Source organism: Dama dama, chromosome 25, assembly GCF_033118175.1.
Source record: "Dama dama isolate Ldn47 chromosome 25, ASM3311817v1, whole genome shotgun sequence".
In the NCBI taxonomy this organism is placed as follows: domain Eukaryota; kingdom Metazoa; phylum Chordata; class Mammalia; order Artiodactyla; family Cervidae; genus Dama; species Dama dama.
This window is the reverse complement of record NC_083705.1, coordinates 20,049,251-20,066,802: the sequence shown is the minus strand read 5'-3', so window position 1 is coordinate 20,066,802 and position 17,552 is coordinate 20,049,251. Positions and strand designations below refer to the sequence as shown.

At 40.5% G+C, this 17,552-nt stretch overlaps 1 long non-coding RNA gene across 1 annotated transcript; it reads right to left on the bottom strand.

The window, feature by feature from the left end:
- Window positions 1-13,711: 13,711 nt before the first annotated feature.
- Window positions 13,712-16,033, bottom strand: LOC133046844 (uncharacterized). Its single transcript, XR_009690571.1, has 3 exons — window positions 15,872-16,033; window positions 15,533-15,714; window positions 13,712-14,089 (listed from the first exon to the last, which is right to left on the bottom strand). It is a non-coding gene; the product is annotated as an uncharacterized LOC133046844 (long non-coding RNA).
- Between the last annotated feature and the right edge of the window lie 1,519 nt (window positions 16,034-17,552).

The following is a 17,552-nucleotide window of genomic DNA, read 5'->3' as shown; positions in this document are numbered from 1 at the left end:
TCAGTTTCTTTAGGATTTTGATTTTGGTGTCACATCAGTGCCTCATTGTAACAAAGATTTTCTTCTAGAAGTTTTAGAGTTTTTGTTTTTTATGTATGGATGTTCAGTTTTTTTTTTTTTTTAATCCATTTATCAAACTAATGGACATTTGTGTTTTTCCCACCTTTTGCCTATTATAAATACTGGTGCCATGTACCATTTGTGTACACATTTTTGTGTGGTCATGCTTTCATTTCTCTTGAGTATGCACCTAGGAGAAGTTCCAGGGCTATAAGATAATTCTGTGTTTTGAGGAAATGCCACAATATTTTTCAAAGCAACTGCACACTTTACATTTCTATCAACAATGTATGAGGATTCCAATTTCTGTATATCCTCACCAACCCTAATCTGATTTCTTTTATTATCTGCCTTTCTAATACTAGCCATCTCAGTGGGTATAAAATGGTATCTCACTGTGGTTTTGACTTCTGTCTCCCTGGTGGCTAATAATGAGCATCATTTCATGTGCTTATGCGTCAGTTTTTATATCTTCTCTGGAGAACTATCTATTAGACCCTGTATTCATTTTTAGATTGAGTTTTTTGTACTTTAAGTCATAAAAGTTGTGTGTATAGTCTAGATACAAGTATCATAACAGACATGCTATTTGCAAATGTATTCTCCTATTCTCCTCCCTGATAGCTCAGTTGGTAAAGAATCTGCCCGCAGTGCAGGAGACCCTAGTTCAATTCCTGGGTTGGGAAGATCCACTGGAGAAGGGATAGGCTACCCACCCCCATATTCTTGGGCTTCCCTGGTGGCTCAGCTGGTGAAGAATCTGCCTGCAATGAGGGAGATCTGGGTTCAGTCCCTGGGTTGGGAAGATCCCCTGGAGAAGGGAAAGGCTCCCACTCCAGTATTCAGGCCTGGAGAATTCCATAGACTATAATATGTGGGGTCGCAAAGAGTCGGACCTGACTGAATGACTTTCATTTCACCCTCCTATTCTCAAGGCTGTCTTCTCACTTCCTTCATGGTGTCCTTTGGAGCACAAAAGTTATTTTCCATGTTTTTGACTTTGATGTTGTTCAATTCATCTTTTCTTTTGTTTCTTATGCTTTTAATATCTAAGAAAGTTTTGTCTAACCTGAGTTCATGAAGATATATTCCTATAGTTTTACTCCTTTCTTTCCTCTAAGGAGGGATCCAGCTTTATTCTTTTGCATGCAGATATCTAGATGTCACAGAATCATTTGTTGTAAAGACTATTCTTTCCTTGTAGAATTATCTTAACTTCTCAGGTCTTTAAATCCTTACATTTACTGGGAAAAAAAATATTGATCTAGCTTCGTTGACATCTTTGCTCTTTAAAGATAATGTGCAGGTCAAGTAAGCATGAGATCTGTTTCCATGGAGAAGCCAACACTGTCACCTCCCTTACCAGGTATCTTCCTATGTGTTGAGTCCAAAAGCGTTAGGCCTGCTGAATGGCACCCATTACTTCTATTCCATGCTATTCTCCCTACTTCCACATTAGTACTGAATAATTCTAAATAAGACACCACCAGTTAACCTTACCCTGGGAGCAACTCTCACTTCATGTTTCAGGACAACATATTTTGGGTGATGAGACCCTTGCAAAAGTGAAAGATTGTTATTAGATAGTATGCATGATCAAGAACCAAAATGGATGAGACCAACATTGTACTGTAGAAGGTCGGAAAGAAGCTGAGAGCAATTGACCTGTGACAGCTCCCAGGATCCAGCCCTGTTTCCTGTTTTACACAGATGCAGCCACCGGCAGACTAAGGTGCTCTGGTTATAATTTATTTACATTTATTTGTTTTCATACAAAGGACCCATTAATGACAACGATCCTCCCTCTCTCACCTGCAAAGAGGGACAGTTATGCTTGGAAAAAAAAAAAAATTTCCAGTGCCAAACCATCTTCCTATTACTGAAGCCCCCAAGTGCTTCCTGATTCCAGGTTAAAAGTGTTTACCAGTGGCCCTGTTTGCACAGTTTCTTTTACCAGTAACTTCCTAGTTTTCATGTTATTATAAATGAAAGCTTCTGATTGAGAGGTTACACAGGAAAGAGAACAAAAAGGTGATTCCTAAGAGAAGCCAGAGTTCCGTCACTCAGGATCTGCATTGCCACCCAAAAAGTAGTGATTCAGTGCAAACTATTGGTTAATACTGTAGTGACGGTAGGGTACACCCACTCACTTGGGACCATGTCACCTCACTGAGGAGGTAAAACATTCACATCCCAAACTGTTCGAATTTACCACAAAGTAGCGTGTAGGTGGGAGGGGCCAAGAGGAACCAGAAAAGAAAGACTGAGAACTATTAGGCACAAAGCCTGGTGCATTACTAAGGTTAGTATAGTGATGTTTCCGTTATTAATGCTGATGAGAACAAGAAGGACAGCAGTGTATGAGAAGGAAAGTGGTATTTGAGACCGCTCTGTGCTAAACTGGAAGGAGAAACTCTCTAACTTCCTGGAAGAGCATTTGAGAGGATTATTTCCCTCTTGAGGACACTTAATTGGTCCTATAAAACTATTAAAAAAGATAGAGCTACAAAATCTAGATTACTGGAGTATCCAAAGTTTGTATTTCACAGGCAGTTGAGAGAGATGTTAAAAGCCCAGGACCTTAAAGTTACACCTTCCAACTTTGTATCCTTCTTTTTCCACAGAGTATCTTTTTTTTTTTTTTAATAATGTTGATTTACAATGTTGTATTAATGTCTGCCATAGAGCAAGGTGATTCAGTTATAAGTATGTGTATATATATATATATACATTTTTTTCAAAATTCTTTTCCATTATGGTTTACCAAAGAATATTGAATATAATCCCCTGTGTTATACAGTAGGAACTTGTTTATCCATTTCCATATATAATAGTTTGCATTAGCTAACTAAACTCAGTCCGTCTCTCTTCACTCTCCTCCTACTTGGCAACTGCAAGTTTGTTCTCCATGTCTGAGTCTTGTTTCTATGTCATGGATAGGTCATTTGTGTCATATTTTAGATTCCAAATCTAAGTGACACCATAAGGTATTTGTCTTTTTCTTTATTACTTCACTTAGTATGCTAATCTCTAAGTCTATCCATATTACTGCAAATAGGATTATTTCATTTATTTTATGGCTTACTAGTATTTCAATGTGTATACACACCACACATATGTTTCATCTTTATCCATTCGTCTGCTGACGCACATTTAGCTTGTTTCCGTGTCTTGGCTATACAGTGCTGCTATCAACATAAGGGTACATGTATATGTTTGACTTATGATTCTGTCTAGATTTATGCCCAGGAGTGAGGTTGCTGATCATATAGCAGCTGTATTTTTAGTTTTTCGAGGAACCTCCATTCTGTTTTCCATAGTGGCTGCACCAACTTACATTTGCACCAACAGTGTAAGAGGATTGCTTTTTATCCACACGCCTTCCAGCTTTTGTTACTTGTAGACTTTTAATGATAGTCATTCTGACTGGTGTGAGGTGGTAACTCATTGTTTTTGATTTGCATTTTTCTAATAGTTATGTTGAGCATCTTTTCATATGCTTGTTGGCCATCTGTATGCCTTCTTTGGAAAAATGTCTGTTTAGGTCTTCTGCCCATTTTTACTTGGGTTGTTTGTTTCCAAATAATATCTATGTGCATAACTTTTTAATCTTAAAATTGTAGTTTTTTCTCTGTAAAATGGGAATAAAATTTTCTTTATCTCCTAGAATTCTGTGAGATTTATTAACATAAGAGAGTATTATGCTCACACGTTATCATAAGATAGAATGACTAACATCTATTAGATATGACTAAATTGCCAATGAATATGGAGGTAATAGTAGCACAATTTTTTTCTTAGCTTACAATGTCTTTCACTGACTGCAGAGACAGCTAATCTACGCTAAGACCAAACAAGACAGCTAATAATCTACACTAACAATATCATTACCTTTTGCTTCAAATGATTTAAATTAGAATCTTGACTGTAAAGAAAAGTCAACTGCATTGCAAATCTGTCTGAAGGCATGAATAAAGTTTGATAATCGTAAATAACAAATATGTCTCAGTTAGAGCCGGTAAAGTGCTTCTGAAAAAAAATTCCGTGGTCTAATAACCTTTTCCCAAAAAGCTGCTTTGGGGTCACTCTGTAATAAAAATGCAGTGGCACACAGCATTGCAGTGAACGATTGACACATTTGAACTTGCCCCAAAATGGGGAGAATTTCTTTGTATTTGAGTACTTGTATTTTTATGTCTAGAGGCAGTCATATGCCCTTGGACTTACCAGTAAGACATGTTGAAATATCTATTTGGAAGTCAGTAACATGAAGAAGCAGGCTTCCCTGGTGGCTCAGAGGTAAAAAGTCTATCTGCATTGCAGGAGTCTGCCTGCAATGCTGGGAATGTAGGTTTGATCCCTGGGTCGGGATGATCCCCTGGAGAAGGAAATGGCAACCTACTCCAGTATTCTTGCCTGAGAAATTCCATGGACAGAGGAGCCTGGGGGACATGACTTAGCAACTACACCACCACCACCATCGTGAAGAAGCAAGAGCCACAGAAAGCCACTTGGCAGTTGTGCTGGATTCACTCGTCCATGCAGTAATATAATGAGAACTGTTACTTGGTTTTCATCTCCAGTAGACTTATATCTACACCAGGGGTTCAGATTCTTTTGGCATAGAGCTTCAAAAAACCTTCCTGAGTGATAGAAGTGTCAGTAAGACCCTTTGGACCACATGCGAGTTTACCCTAACAAGTCTCCTAGCTCTCTTTGGGATGGAGGTTAATTGCCAGAAAAACTAACAACATGATTAGAAGGTTGGGATTGCTCCTGCTCCATCTAATAGTACTCCTTGTTATCTCTGCCTTTCCCAGCGGTGCACAGTGGGTTTCAGCGTGGCCTCCATTTGTAACCCCTCCCCAGTGCGTGCTGCAGGAGCATCAGAACTCAGATTCAAACCTATCAGACTCATGAAAACTTTGATTTCTCTAGTGGTTGCATGGAGGTTCTAGATAATACAACCTCAGTGTTTTTCAGGATGTCTTTCACCAAGAAGGAATAAGCAGGTAAATCACCCATGCTGCCTGTCACCAAGGAATTTTTACAACATGCAGTGTTTGTTATAACCTCTCTAGAGACATCCCATGTATTTAAATAAACACTGAGGTTTTGTGTGAAATTTTAACCAACTCAGTAATGCACTGTGTGCTCACTTACTGAGTCATATCCAACTCTTTGGGACCCCATGGGCCACAGTCTGCTAGGCTCCTCTGTCCATGGAATTTTCCAGGCAAGAATACTGGAGTGGGTTGCCATTTCCTACTCCAGGGGATTTTCCCGACCCAGGGATAGAACCACATCTCTTATGTCTTCAGCATTGGCAGGCAGATTCTTTACTGCTGCACCACCTGGGAAGCCCAATAATGCACTGCTTTCCTGTTTTTCTTTTCTAGTCCTGCTTTCCAGGATTGCACCCACGCTTACAGCATTAGAATGTATGCTTTTCCTTAGGCTTGGTTTTCTAGGAAACCTGAAATAAGACAGATGTGTAGTTAGCAAAATCCTGCATTAAAAGGACCTGTGGCTGGTGGTCTGCTTGCTGTATCCCATGTCTCAGATTTGCAGTGTGAACTGTAATACCTGTGCCAGCTTCAGATGCAGGGTGGGCTCAGGTGGAATCATCTGAAAGTATATTTGGGCATTATCCCTGTTTGTATAGCACACAAACATGTTTTTATGCCCCTTCTAGAAATGTATTTGCAGCTAATAATCCTACCTCATATAAAAATAATTTAAAATTACCTGCAGTATAAGTCACTAAAATCTTCCTATTTTGGAGGTGATAGGATGTCTTGAATATGTAATGATAATGATGGTTGATGGCCGATGTGTTTGTTTTATTTGACAAAGTAAAAGTTGCCCTGATTTTCTAAAACAAACTGCCTCCCCCCAAAAGTGTTTATCAAATTCAGAAGCTCTTGAAACCACTAGATTTCCCCATTAAAGGACAAGTCCTAGCTATCCATTCTTTGGCTTTTCTTTGACCCAAATATAAGACCCACTGAGCCTGCCATTTTCCACAGCTATGAAAGGAGTGATTAACTGGGGGCTTAGGGACTGTTAGTGAACCAATGAGGGTGAATAGGTTTCTTGTTAGATACTCATTGGGGATACAACAGGGAAATTACTCACTCGACTGAGACTATGAAAAAAAAATTATAGAAGACATCTTTTTCACACAGCCACCATCTCTTCCTACATAACTCATGCAGAAATCAGTTATACTGTAAAATATCAGATAATCAGGTCACCTGTGTCTAATGTTAATAGGACAGTACATTTACTGAGTCCATATCTTCCAGAGCTCTTCTGCTAAATGAGACTATAATTGCTTTCTTAAGCACACACACACACACTTATTGGGAAACCAGAGGAGGGAGATTTCTGGCCATAGTGGAGTGAAAAGTAGGCTAATATTCTCCCAACAAAAAGCACAAAACTGGACCAAAAAATGCAACCATTTCAGTGCTCTGGAAATTGACCACAACAAAGGCAAAGGACAAACTGAAAAGGATTTCTTTAGGAAAAACTGCTAGAACTTCAAGTGAGAACAGTGTGAATCTTCAGTTGAAATGCCTGTCGCTGTACCCATCTACTCTCTGGCTCCAGCTCACTTGGTGCTAGCGTATCATCTGGATGCGGCCAGCTGTAAAAACCAGCACCCGTGGTTGGTTGACATGATTTGGGGCAGATAAAGTCCATACCTCGCAGTGTTGTCAATGAAAGAAATAAACCTGGTAGACAACAAAAGAGCTCTGCTTGCCTGAGGTTGCAATCTCAGTGAAAATGGTAGACCAGCCATAAATTTCACAAAGAGCTCTTAGTGAAAGTCATTGAAGAGATTTATATGCTCTTCATACATCCTATACCGGTACTTTTCTGACCACTGCCATGAGCAGGAGAGACCTGAGAGGTCCTGGAGGAGGATAGAAACTGAGGCAGACTTCACAAAGCCTGAACTTTGAATGCACTTGTTAATCCACACACAGTGCCACAAGGAGAGGGTAGCTGCCTTATGATGGAACATTTAAGCACAGCATCTGCTCCATCACTGGCTGACCAGTCAACAAAAGAGACACTATGCAGACTCAGGAACAACTCTAAGAAGCCAAGTGAAAAAATAAGAATAAAAAATTTAAGCAGAGACATCAGTGACTGCACATAATTGGAGAGATCAGTTCCACAAACTGAATCCAGGTGAATTAAAAAACAATCTCCATGAATCTGAATCCAGATTTGCTACAGTGTTTTATCTAAAATATTTGACTTTCAACAGTAGCGACAACAAAAGCAAAACATTCAAAAGAAGCAAAAAAAGTAAGCCTTACTTGGTACATTGGCATTAGCAAAGATGTTAAACACTATACATAACAAATATTATAAATGCTTTCAAAGAATTAAAGGAAAACATAATGACAATGTGAAAACAAAAGTACCCAGCACTCAGATCTTGGTTTCTAACACTGTTATTCAGTAAAAGGATGCAGAAATCATTAGAGCAATGGCTGAGACTGGAAATATACAAGATGAGCTTGGAGGAACTTGTGGTTTAAGAAAGTACTTAAAAAACAAAAAATACTCTCAGGGATTCCAAGTTCTCATACACAGCCTAGGTTAAGCCTCCAAAAATTCATTAGACAATCAGCTGGGTCATATGGTAGTTAGACCCAGGGATCCCACTACTGGGCATATACCCCAAGAAAAGCACAGTTCAGAAAGATTCATGTACCCCAGTATTCATTGCAGCGCTATTTACAATAGCCAGGACATGAAAGTAACATAAGGATCCGTCAACAGACGAAGGGATAATGATGTGGCACACATGTGTGATGGAATGTTGCTCAACCATAAAAAGGAACAAATTTGAGTCAGTTCCAGCAAGGTCAATTAACCTAGAGCCTGAAAAACAAATATCATATATTAATGCATATATATGAAATCTAGAAAAATAGTATTGATAAACCTACTTGCAGGGCAGAAATAGAGATGCAGACATAGAGAACAGACTTGTGGACATGGAGAGGGTAAGATGAATTAAAAAGTAGCATTGACACATGTACTCTATCATGTGTAAACCGGATAGCTAGTGGGAAGCTTCTCTCTAACACAGGGAGCACAGCCTGATGATCTGTGATGACCTAGACGGGTGGGGTAGCGGGCCAGGGAGGCTCAAGAGGGAGGGGATATAGATATAATTATGACTGATTCACATAGGTGAATGGCAAAAACCAACACAACATTGTAAAATAATTATTCTCCAATTAGAAAAATTTTTTTAAGTTCAGCTGTTTTCTTCTTATCCATATCTATGACTCTTTTCTCCTTCTTTCTCTTCTACCAAACATGAAAATAGCCATGGTTCTCATCTCTCTTAGGAGGAATTTGTCCACTTTTTAATTTTAGTTTGTCAAATTGCTTTGCATTCTCAGCTCTCTGATAGACATAAAATGACAGTGATTTTATAAATTATCTTACTTTTTAGGGGGAGTAACATTTTCTTGTGACTGTCCACATCCTAAATAGAGATGAACTTTCTCTAAATATTTGAAATAGTTCTCAAATTCTTATCAAAGTGATCTCCTAAAGTTCTGTCATTCAGGTTTTTCTGCTGGAAACTTCTCTCCACTTATTTGCTTGGAAATTTCCACTTATTCTTCAAAATTTCAATTACCTTTTACTTCTAAAATAATTCATGGTTTCTCAGCTTCTGTTGGCACCTAGGGCCAGAAACTTCTTAGTTGTGGAGTCTTTCCTGTGCACTGTAGGATATTTAGCAGCATCCCTGGTCTCTAAGCACTAGGCATTGGTTGTACACCACACTCCTTCTCTGATTGTGACAACCAAACTGTCTCCAGACATCCCCAAATGTAGAGAACAACAGGCATGCCTTGATCCTTCTTCTGGGATCAGTGCAGGGGGCAATTCTTATTTTCTTTCATTCTCGTGTTATCTTGGATCTACTTATCATATTAGTACTTATATTTTGTTTTATGTGCCTGTTTCCTCTCTCTGTCTCTAACGCACATGTTTATATCAGGGGAAAGGTTATTATTATTTCAAGACCTCTGGTGCATTGAAGAAGGTGGATGTTAGAGGTAGAGAGGTAGGGAGAGAGTTGATGGCTGTGATGATGTAAATAATTTGAAAAGGCTGGGGGAAAAAAGGTCTGTACACTAGAAAAGGTAAAGATCCAGGGGAAGGTTTGTGTGTTTCTGTATTTGTGCATATGTGTGTGTGTGTGTGTTGGCATGGAAATATGATGAGGAGGGAATAGGCCCCTTCCTGGAGAGGGCTTTGAGTTGGAGCCAGAGAACTTAGAGAAAGTAATGGAAAAAGGATGGTGAGGAAAATAATGTTTGGCAGTCAAAGTTGTAATTTGAAGAAGTTGAAGAGGTCTAGTCAGGATTCTTGTTGAGTTTTGCCATTTAGCATAAAATTGACATTCTCATTCTACCCAAAAAATCATTATCATTGTGGAGTTGGATTTGCTTTTATAAGGTTGCAAAGGAAGTTCCAAGTCCTGCTTTGAGGTAGACACGGTGTTGGTAACAGTGCTGGAGGGGTGTGATGTGTATAGTCACCTGTTCTCACGTGGGTTTTGTGCGTCGTCTTCATGCTTTGTGTGCCGACTGAAGGCAAGATGTCCCCTAGCATAGAGCAGAATTCACTGCAGACGGTAGACTCTCAGGATCTGTTGTACAGGACCATGGATGAGAATTAGCTTCTCTTTGAGGGATAATGCAATGATTAGTGTGGTTATTCTCCTAGCTATGGGGAAAAGTAATAACCTGCCCATGCAACCAGGGGAAAAGAACTCCTGTGTATTTCTCATCCTCAGATGTCAGGTGAGGACTGGTACTCTTGGGATATAAGGTAGTAGTGGAAGAAAGAGAAGGAGGAATAATATTTATTGAGAATTTACTAACACTATGTCAAATTTAAGATTGAAAGATACACCCATAAGTGTCAATTATAATTTTCATGTCAATCATCATTTCTAAAACACATGCAAATTTTACAGATTTAAATATGACATAAAAGTTAATGTTAGAATTGGAAATTCTGGTGAAAAATTGTTTCTGAAAGATATAAGGATGGAAGCTGATCAGAAGTATCTAAGAAAGAGTGAGTGGGGTGAACCTGAAAATCATATTCTAGAGATCTAAATGGGGGAAGAAAAAATAAATCAATGTCTCATTCCAAAGTATTCAATGATGTTAACATAACCCACAAACTGTGAGGCAGGAACCAGTTAAAACATTCTAAAGTGCTGAGCAGGCCTTCTGTACCAGGGCGGCAGTTTGAATGGGTGTCATACTGTTTGAACACCAGGCAAGACCACTTCCCTTTCTCTGTACAGCTGTGGTCAGAGAGGGACAGTTCCATGGAGAAGGGAGTGGAGGAGGGGATATAGAAAAAGAGTTTGTTGTTCCTGAGAGGACAAAAATCTCAGCATGCTAGAAGTCTTTCCATCCCTCCCCACCTCCACCCCACCCCCACAGAAGCTTGGGAACACCATGCTGAGAGGAGAATCAACAAAGAAGATTAAGAAAAAGGAAAGCAGACAGGGAATCTGGCCATCTGATGGAGGAGAATGAGCAAGGGTGGTTATAAGTGTAGATTTGGAAACAGAGAGCTTGCATTTGATGCCTGGCTCCATCCATTCGGCCAGTGTGACTGGGGTAGCTATGTAGCCTTCCCAAAACCTCAGTTTTCTCATCTGTGAAACACAGATGATAGCAGCATCTGCCTCACTGGGATGGCTGTAAGATTGTCAGCCTACTGCCTGGCACTAACTTAAGTACAAGATAAGCATTAGCTATGGTTATTCTTAAAAAAGTAGCATGCCTCTTAGATAGATATATAGACATGGATAGAGATATTAATATATAAAGTAACCCTGTGTGCATGGCTGAGCAATGTCTATATAATTAAAGACAGAAGGCAGGTAACCAGAGGCAGAAGACATGACTAGCACATTTGCTGACATGTGACCAAGAAGCCAGGACAAAGTCCCCTAGAACAAGATTTTCACCCTCTTTGGCAGGATGTGGTGGCAAGTCATGAATAGCTAGGGGCAGAATTACAACTGGGCTTCCCCAGAAATTGCTTGTCAACTGCAGCAAGTGACTGTTCCTGATTGGAGTAATATTGCAAATAGACATTATCCTTTAGCGGTGTATCCACCAACATCACTGTTTCACAGAAGTGGTTTTTTTACTTTGCACAACAGAATCATCTAGGGAGATTTTGAAATTATACAGATTTCTAGACCCCACTCCAGACCAATTGAATTGGAATCTCTGGGAGATTCAGGCATCTGTATTCCAGTGGGCAACTAGAACTGAGAATCATTGCCTTAGAGCTGTGGGTCCCAAGCTGGAGTGTGCGTCATAACCATGTGCAGAGCCTATTAAAACACAGGATGCTGGACTCCACTCCCAGACCTACTATTATTCATTAGGTCATTCTTCTGTTATTCATTATGCTGAACTCCACCCTGAGATCTGCCATTATTCTTTAGGTCTAGGGTGGGACCCAAGTGCCAATGTCCTTCAGCCAAAGACCACCAGGAACACACCTGTAGTAAGTAAGTTGGATTTATTATTTGCTGCAAGGAGGAGCAACACCCACCTTAGGGAACCATGGATGCATCATTGAGAGGGTGTTCAGAAGACCCTTTCAGGGCTTTGGTTGAAAGACTTGAAGGAAGGTTTAAGCAGGTGTGTGTTTGCTCTCAACTGGATGGTGCCAGAAAATGGGGATGATTCCATGAGTGGATATCTCAATACGTTTTATCTTTAGGGAGGGGAGACTCACAAGAGGATAAGCTATACTTGGAAGACAAATAGAAGCTGATCATTTTGGCCAAGAGCGGGGATGTTTGGTAACTTGTGGGCTGCACAATGACCTTGGTTTTGTCTGTATTTAGATAAAATTATGAAGTGGCCTTGTTTTGTCTTATTTTATCATGGTTTCAGAGTAACCTTGCATGGGATTGGTATTCGGTGAGATTTTTTCTGTTCAGTAGAGGAATAACATGGCCCATGGAGAGTGCCAGGCCAGCTTTCAAGTGTCAGGTACCGCCCCTGCCCCCTTTTTTCCTTTCCCACAAGTTCCAGGTGAGGATGATACTACTATTCCAGAGATCATCAGACTTTGAGAACCGCTGTCTACGAGGGTAAAGAGATCTGAGACCTGTGTTTGGAACAGGTACATAATAAAAATGCATGAACACAGCCTTAAAAAGCCAGGGCACGGAGTTTCAAGGCAACAACAAAACAAGAATAGCATAGCCTGGCAGATGATGTAGCTTGGGGAAACTGGGTCCGGCACAGATGAATGCAACAGAGCAGCCTTAAGGATGGATGCAGTGAGTGCACCTGGGTGTGTTCGTCCTCTCCAGTTCCAACTTTCACCTCAGGGCCTTTGTGCCTGTTTCCTTTGTCTGGTAATGGGCCCATTTTTGACTTTGTTCATTCTTCCTGTGTCCTCTTAACATGGCCCTCCTTCAGAGAGGCCTGCCCTCTCCACTCCAGCATCCAACCCAGGGTCTTTATGCCTGTTTCCTTTGGTAATGGACTCATTTTTGACCTTATTCATTCTTCATGTGTCATTTGATAATGTCCCTCTTTCAGAGAGACCAAGACCCGCACTAAACCGGATTCCCTCTTCATCACCCTCTTCTTTTTCTTCAATGGACCAATCATGATTTATAACCAGATATTTTTACTCTTATGATGGCTGATTTAATGTCTGTCTCACCTGGTGGGCTACAGTCCACAGAGTTGCAAAGAGTCAAATGCAACTGAGCATGAACTCCCCTACTAAACTGTGAGCTCCCTATGGGTAGAGCCCATGCTTAACTTTCTGCCCACTGTCTCTTTTCCTTCCAGTACTTTTCTGAAAGACACACTTCCTTCCACAGCATGTGCTGAATCACAGATGAGTCCCTTTTCCCTCTATCCAGCCCAATCCATACTGTGGCTTTAAAAAATTACTTATTGCTTTGGCTTGTCAATGACGCTCCTCTCTGTTTTTCATTGCTTATATAGATCCTATCCAACACTTTATATTTTTCTCTGATTACTTCCATGAAAAATATAAAGTGTTTGGTGAAATCTCCATGAGCAAAGAAACTTGAGTTTCACATCTAACAAATCACGATTTGTTGTCAAGCTCTCCTTGTCTTGATTCAATCTGGCGGTGGTTCTCTTAGTTGCCATTTTATGAGAGCTAGAAGAGACTATCTTTAAAGTGAAAATTTTCCTTCAGGCATTTCATGTGTTTGAGACATTGCTTGGATTTGTTGTTTCAATTAAGTGTTCTGACACACTTCCCTTAACCCTTCTTCTGGGGCTGGGCTTGCTACAGCAGCCTCCTTGGCGATGGATCTGGGACAAGAGAAGAGATTTTGCCAAGAATGAGATCCAACAGAGCCTCAAGAGTTTTAAATTTCAAGCCAAGCTGGGTCCTGTTCAGATCTAGTTTAGCTGGCTCCTGGATTCTGAATGCAAATGCTTCAAAATGCTCATAAAATGGTAACAGAAGACTCTGTAGACATCAAATGGCACTCACTGAACATCTCTTTAATGAGTTAAGTGAAATGAAACAGGAACATATGGATTCCATTGTCCTAAAAATACACAGGGGTTTAAAATAAAGGCAAATAAATAAGTTCCTTAGTGACATGTGTTTTGGGGTTTGCTGAACCAAACACATTGGAAAGTTCTCCAAGACATCTATCAAGTCTAAAATGCAGCTGGCTTCACCCACCCCCTCATGTGTGGTCAATAACTTGGTATGCCCACTCTTCCCTTGCACTCACAAAGCCATTTGGTCTTCTAAGATGGAGCCAAGCTCACTGACATTAGTATATACAGATGTGAACAAAGCTCGGTTCTCTCAGAGCCTCGGGGAACATGTGTTCCCCAAGCAAAGATAAGAAATGCTTTCTTTTCTCTCTTCCCTAGTCCATCTTCCTTTGCCTTGTTTTACATTCTCTTCCAAAGTTGCTGCTTCCCTGTAACGGAAAAAACGGGTGGTCAGTGGGCATCCTAGGTGGGACTGGCCTCCAATGCAGGCCTGCAAGGCTCGACAACTTGAACTGGCTGTTGATTGTGCTGATTCCTATAGGCCCTTGAGTGTTCCTTAACTGTAGACCCTTGGCGCCAAGTATACACACTGTTGCCATGTGTGTACACACACTCTCTTTGTCTGTTCCTGCCTCCCAAGTACCCATCCTTGCAACTGTGAGAGGGCTTCCTTCCACAGTTACCTGTTTATACTCAGAGGCTTCTTGAGTAGGAGAAGTAGGTCAACTATCATTTTGCTTCCAACAACAAAATGGACTTTTGGACTTCTTGTATGAGCATGGGCCTTATTTTCCTGTGGTATGTAATATACCTTACTACAACAGTAAAAATGGTTCTGCTGCCTTTGTCTCAGACACACATTGAAGAGAGCCTTTGGCCATATTCTGCAGGCTGTAAAAATCACGAGCCCCAGAAAGGCTTCAGAAAAATTATGGCCACCTCTTCAGAAAAGGTAAAATGGACATGTGGGGATCCCTGGAGGCTTCTAAGCATCTTGTTTCCTTATGACTCTACTGCCTCGCAACTCCAGCAAGTAAGTCTATCCAGGCCGGACCCAAGGATCAAGAGCCTCTCTGTACAATGTGATCCCCAGAGAAGCCTTGGGCAAAGGGTCTCTTGTTTTGCTTTCTTCCAGGTGAACAACTCAAAACAGGGGGCTGTCCCTTTCCTGAACAAAGTAACTACAGAGAGGCAGTCAGTGCACACTGGGGTGTCATCTACAAATTGTTTGGCTTGTGGCGCTGAGTCACTCATCTGATGGGAAAGAAGTGGCTGAGATTCCGATGCTTTGTTTTGGTTTGGTGTTTTCTGCTCTAATCTTTTCTCCTTCTGCTCAACTATTTCTTGCTCCCTAATGCTTTGTGGCTTGTTTTAAAAATATAAGGGTTTTTTTTTGGGGGGGGGGGGTGTTCAAGAGAATAAGGGCATGGGGGAAAGGGTGTTAGAATGTTGGATAAGGAATAAAAAGTTGGCTCAGAACAAGAAGAGACCAATTATCATTAAGGGGGAGTCAAGAATGACTTTTTGGTCCTGGAGTCCTGAACAGTTAGTACAATAGGAGTCATGTTCATTCTTGTCAGAAACAGTTAAAAAAAAGGATCAAGAATGTATTAAAGCAGAATAAATTCCCTTCACTGTGTTCCCTGAGCCTCTTTGTTCCAATGTTAGTCCTTGTTCAGCAAATAAAAGAGAGATTTGAATGCTGAGGGTTAAAGGGAAGCCTGTTCCTCTCCATTTAATACATAGAAGAGCTGAGAACATTTTCCCCTGACATAGCATGACCCCTGTCAGGCTCCTAGTCAATAAGACAGAGTGAGGTCTCCTGGTGTGACGCCCCACCACACACACAAATGTGTTTAGAGACTCCTTACCTCTGTGTCCACGCACTGCCAAGCTTTCTAAGATCTCTCAAGATTTTCAGAGGAACACTTGCATAATTACACTTCCTGGCTGTTTTCTGTCGTTTGCTGTTGTGTAGGGTGGCTGCAGCTCTTCCTCTCACCCTCATTTTCTAGTTGTACATTATGCTCATGGCCAAGGCCAAATCCAATTTCTATAAAGTGAAAAATGAAATTCAGTTTAGCCAAACAAGTGGTTGGATTTAAGACTACAAAAACAGACAACCTTGTACATCCCCTGTACACAATCTAAGAAAGACTTTAAAAATGTTCTCTTTATTCTTATTCAAAGAATGACTAGACAAGACTCACCAGGGACCATTTTGGGGAGCGTTCTTTCTTGGTTGGCAAAGGGAAAGCGGAATGACCTCATAAATTTCCTCCATCACTAATTTTTAACGACTCTTTATGAGAACATTAGCTTCGTAAGCTTTTACCCCAGGGTAAGCTGGTGCTCTTTGTGGGGAACTGTTTACATAGCTACATAGCCCTGTGAAATACTTGATTCAGCCAGACTGCATACGTGGTGAGTGAAAAAGCAGACTCATTTCCTCAGTAAACACATCTGCCTTCACAGTTGCTTTCCTTTGCCTGAGCTCTGTCGGCATTTTGAGAAATGACTCTGCAATCACCAAAAGTAGGGGTGGAAGGGTAGTCTTCAGCCTTTTGTTTTTCATTGCCACCACTCCCTGTTCCCCAAATAAGATGAATTTACCAGGTTTCACCTGCCAAAACCTATGAAAACAGTGAGTCTTCTCCAACACCCTGCTATGACATTGATTATCTTTCTTCATGTTGTTGGTTCATAACATCAACATGAATGTGATAAGAACATGAACTCTCCAACTCTAATAATAATGTTCTGAAACCATTTGCCTTGATGCACTTGCCATGAAATTATATCCAGCACTTCCTAGAATTTTCTTTACATAGTTTCTCCATAGATGGCCATCATTTCTCCTTGTTTAGTTTACTTTATCTCTTTCTCATAAGTCATCTTATCCATCTTATTTCTTTGTAGTACATATCTAGGTTTTGTCTTACCAAGCTAACCCATTCTGCCCATTTTCTGGGAGTAGCAACTTCTTCTCCAACACCCATTCACATTCTTACAAGGGGGGAATCTGGATCATAACCTCGCTCCAACCTCACCCCATCCTCTATGCCCAGTGGGCATCTGATTCAACCTGAGCCAACTAGAAACTCTCTTTTGAGAATTTAGATTCTAATTTCTGTCAGACTTCTCTAGACAAAGGAGATACAACATTGTAAACTGTTAGTGATTGAGTTTTGTAGGAAGGAATAAAATTTTCTACCATGTTGCAAAGGAGCAGAAGTTGGTCTGTGGGTACAAAACAAGAAGATAGCTTGGGAGAAACATAACTGAGATGAAAGTTGGAGACAGAATGCCCCTGGGATTACCAAGATTTCCCTTTTAAAGCTTGGCTGCATGCTTACCTGTGGGTCTGATGAGTTAGTCTTCTGTAATAATAATATATTTTCCTTTTATGATTAAATTTGCTAGAACTGGCATGTTATTTATAATCCAAAGAATGTATAATTAATCTATCTTTCAAATATCCTCTTTTTTTATTAATTTTTGTTGGATAATTTAATGTTATTTTCTTGCCATACCACAAAGTGGATCAGTCACACATGTGTGTGTGTGTTTGTGTGTGTGTGTGTATGTGTGTGTATTGACCTTTTTTTAGATTTCCTTCCCATTTGGGTCACCACAGAGCACTGTGTAGAATTCCCTGTGCTGCTATGGAGAACAGTGTGGAGATTCCTTAAAAAACTGGAAATAGAACTGCCATACGACCCAGCAATCCCACTGCTGGGCATACACACTGAGGAAACCAGAATTGAAAGAGACACTTGTACCCCGATGTTCATCTCAGCACTGTTTACAATAGCCAGGACATGGAAGCAACCTAGATGTCCATCAGCAGATGAATGGATAAGAAAGCTGTGGTACATATACACCATGGAA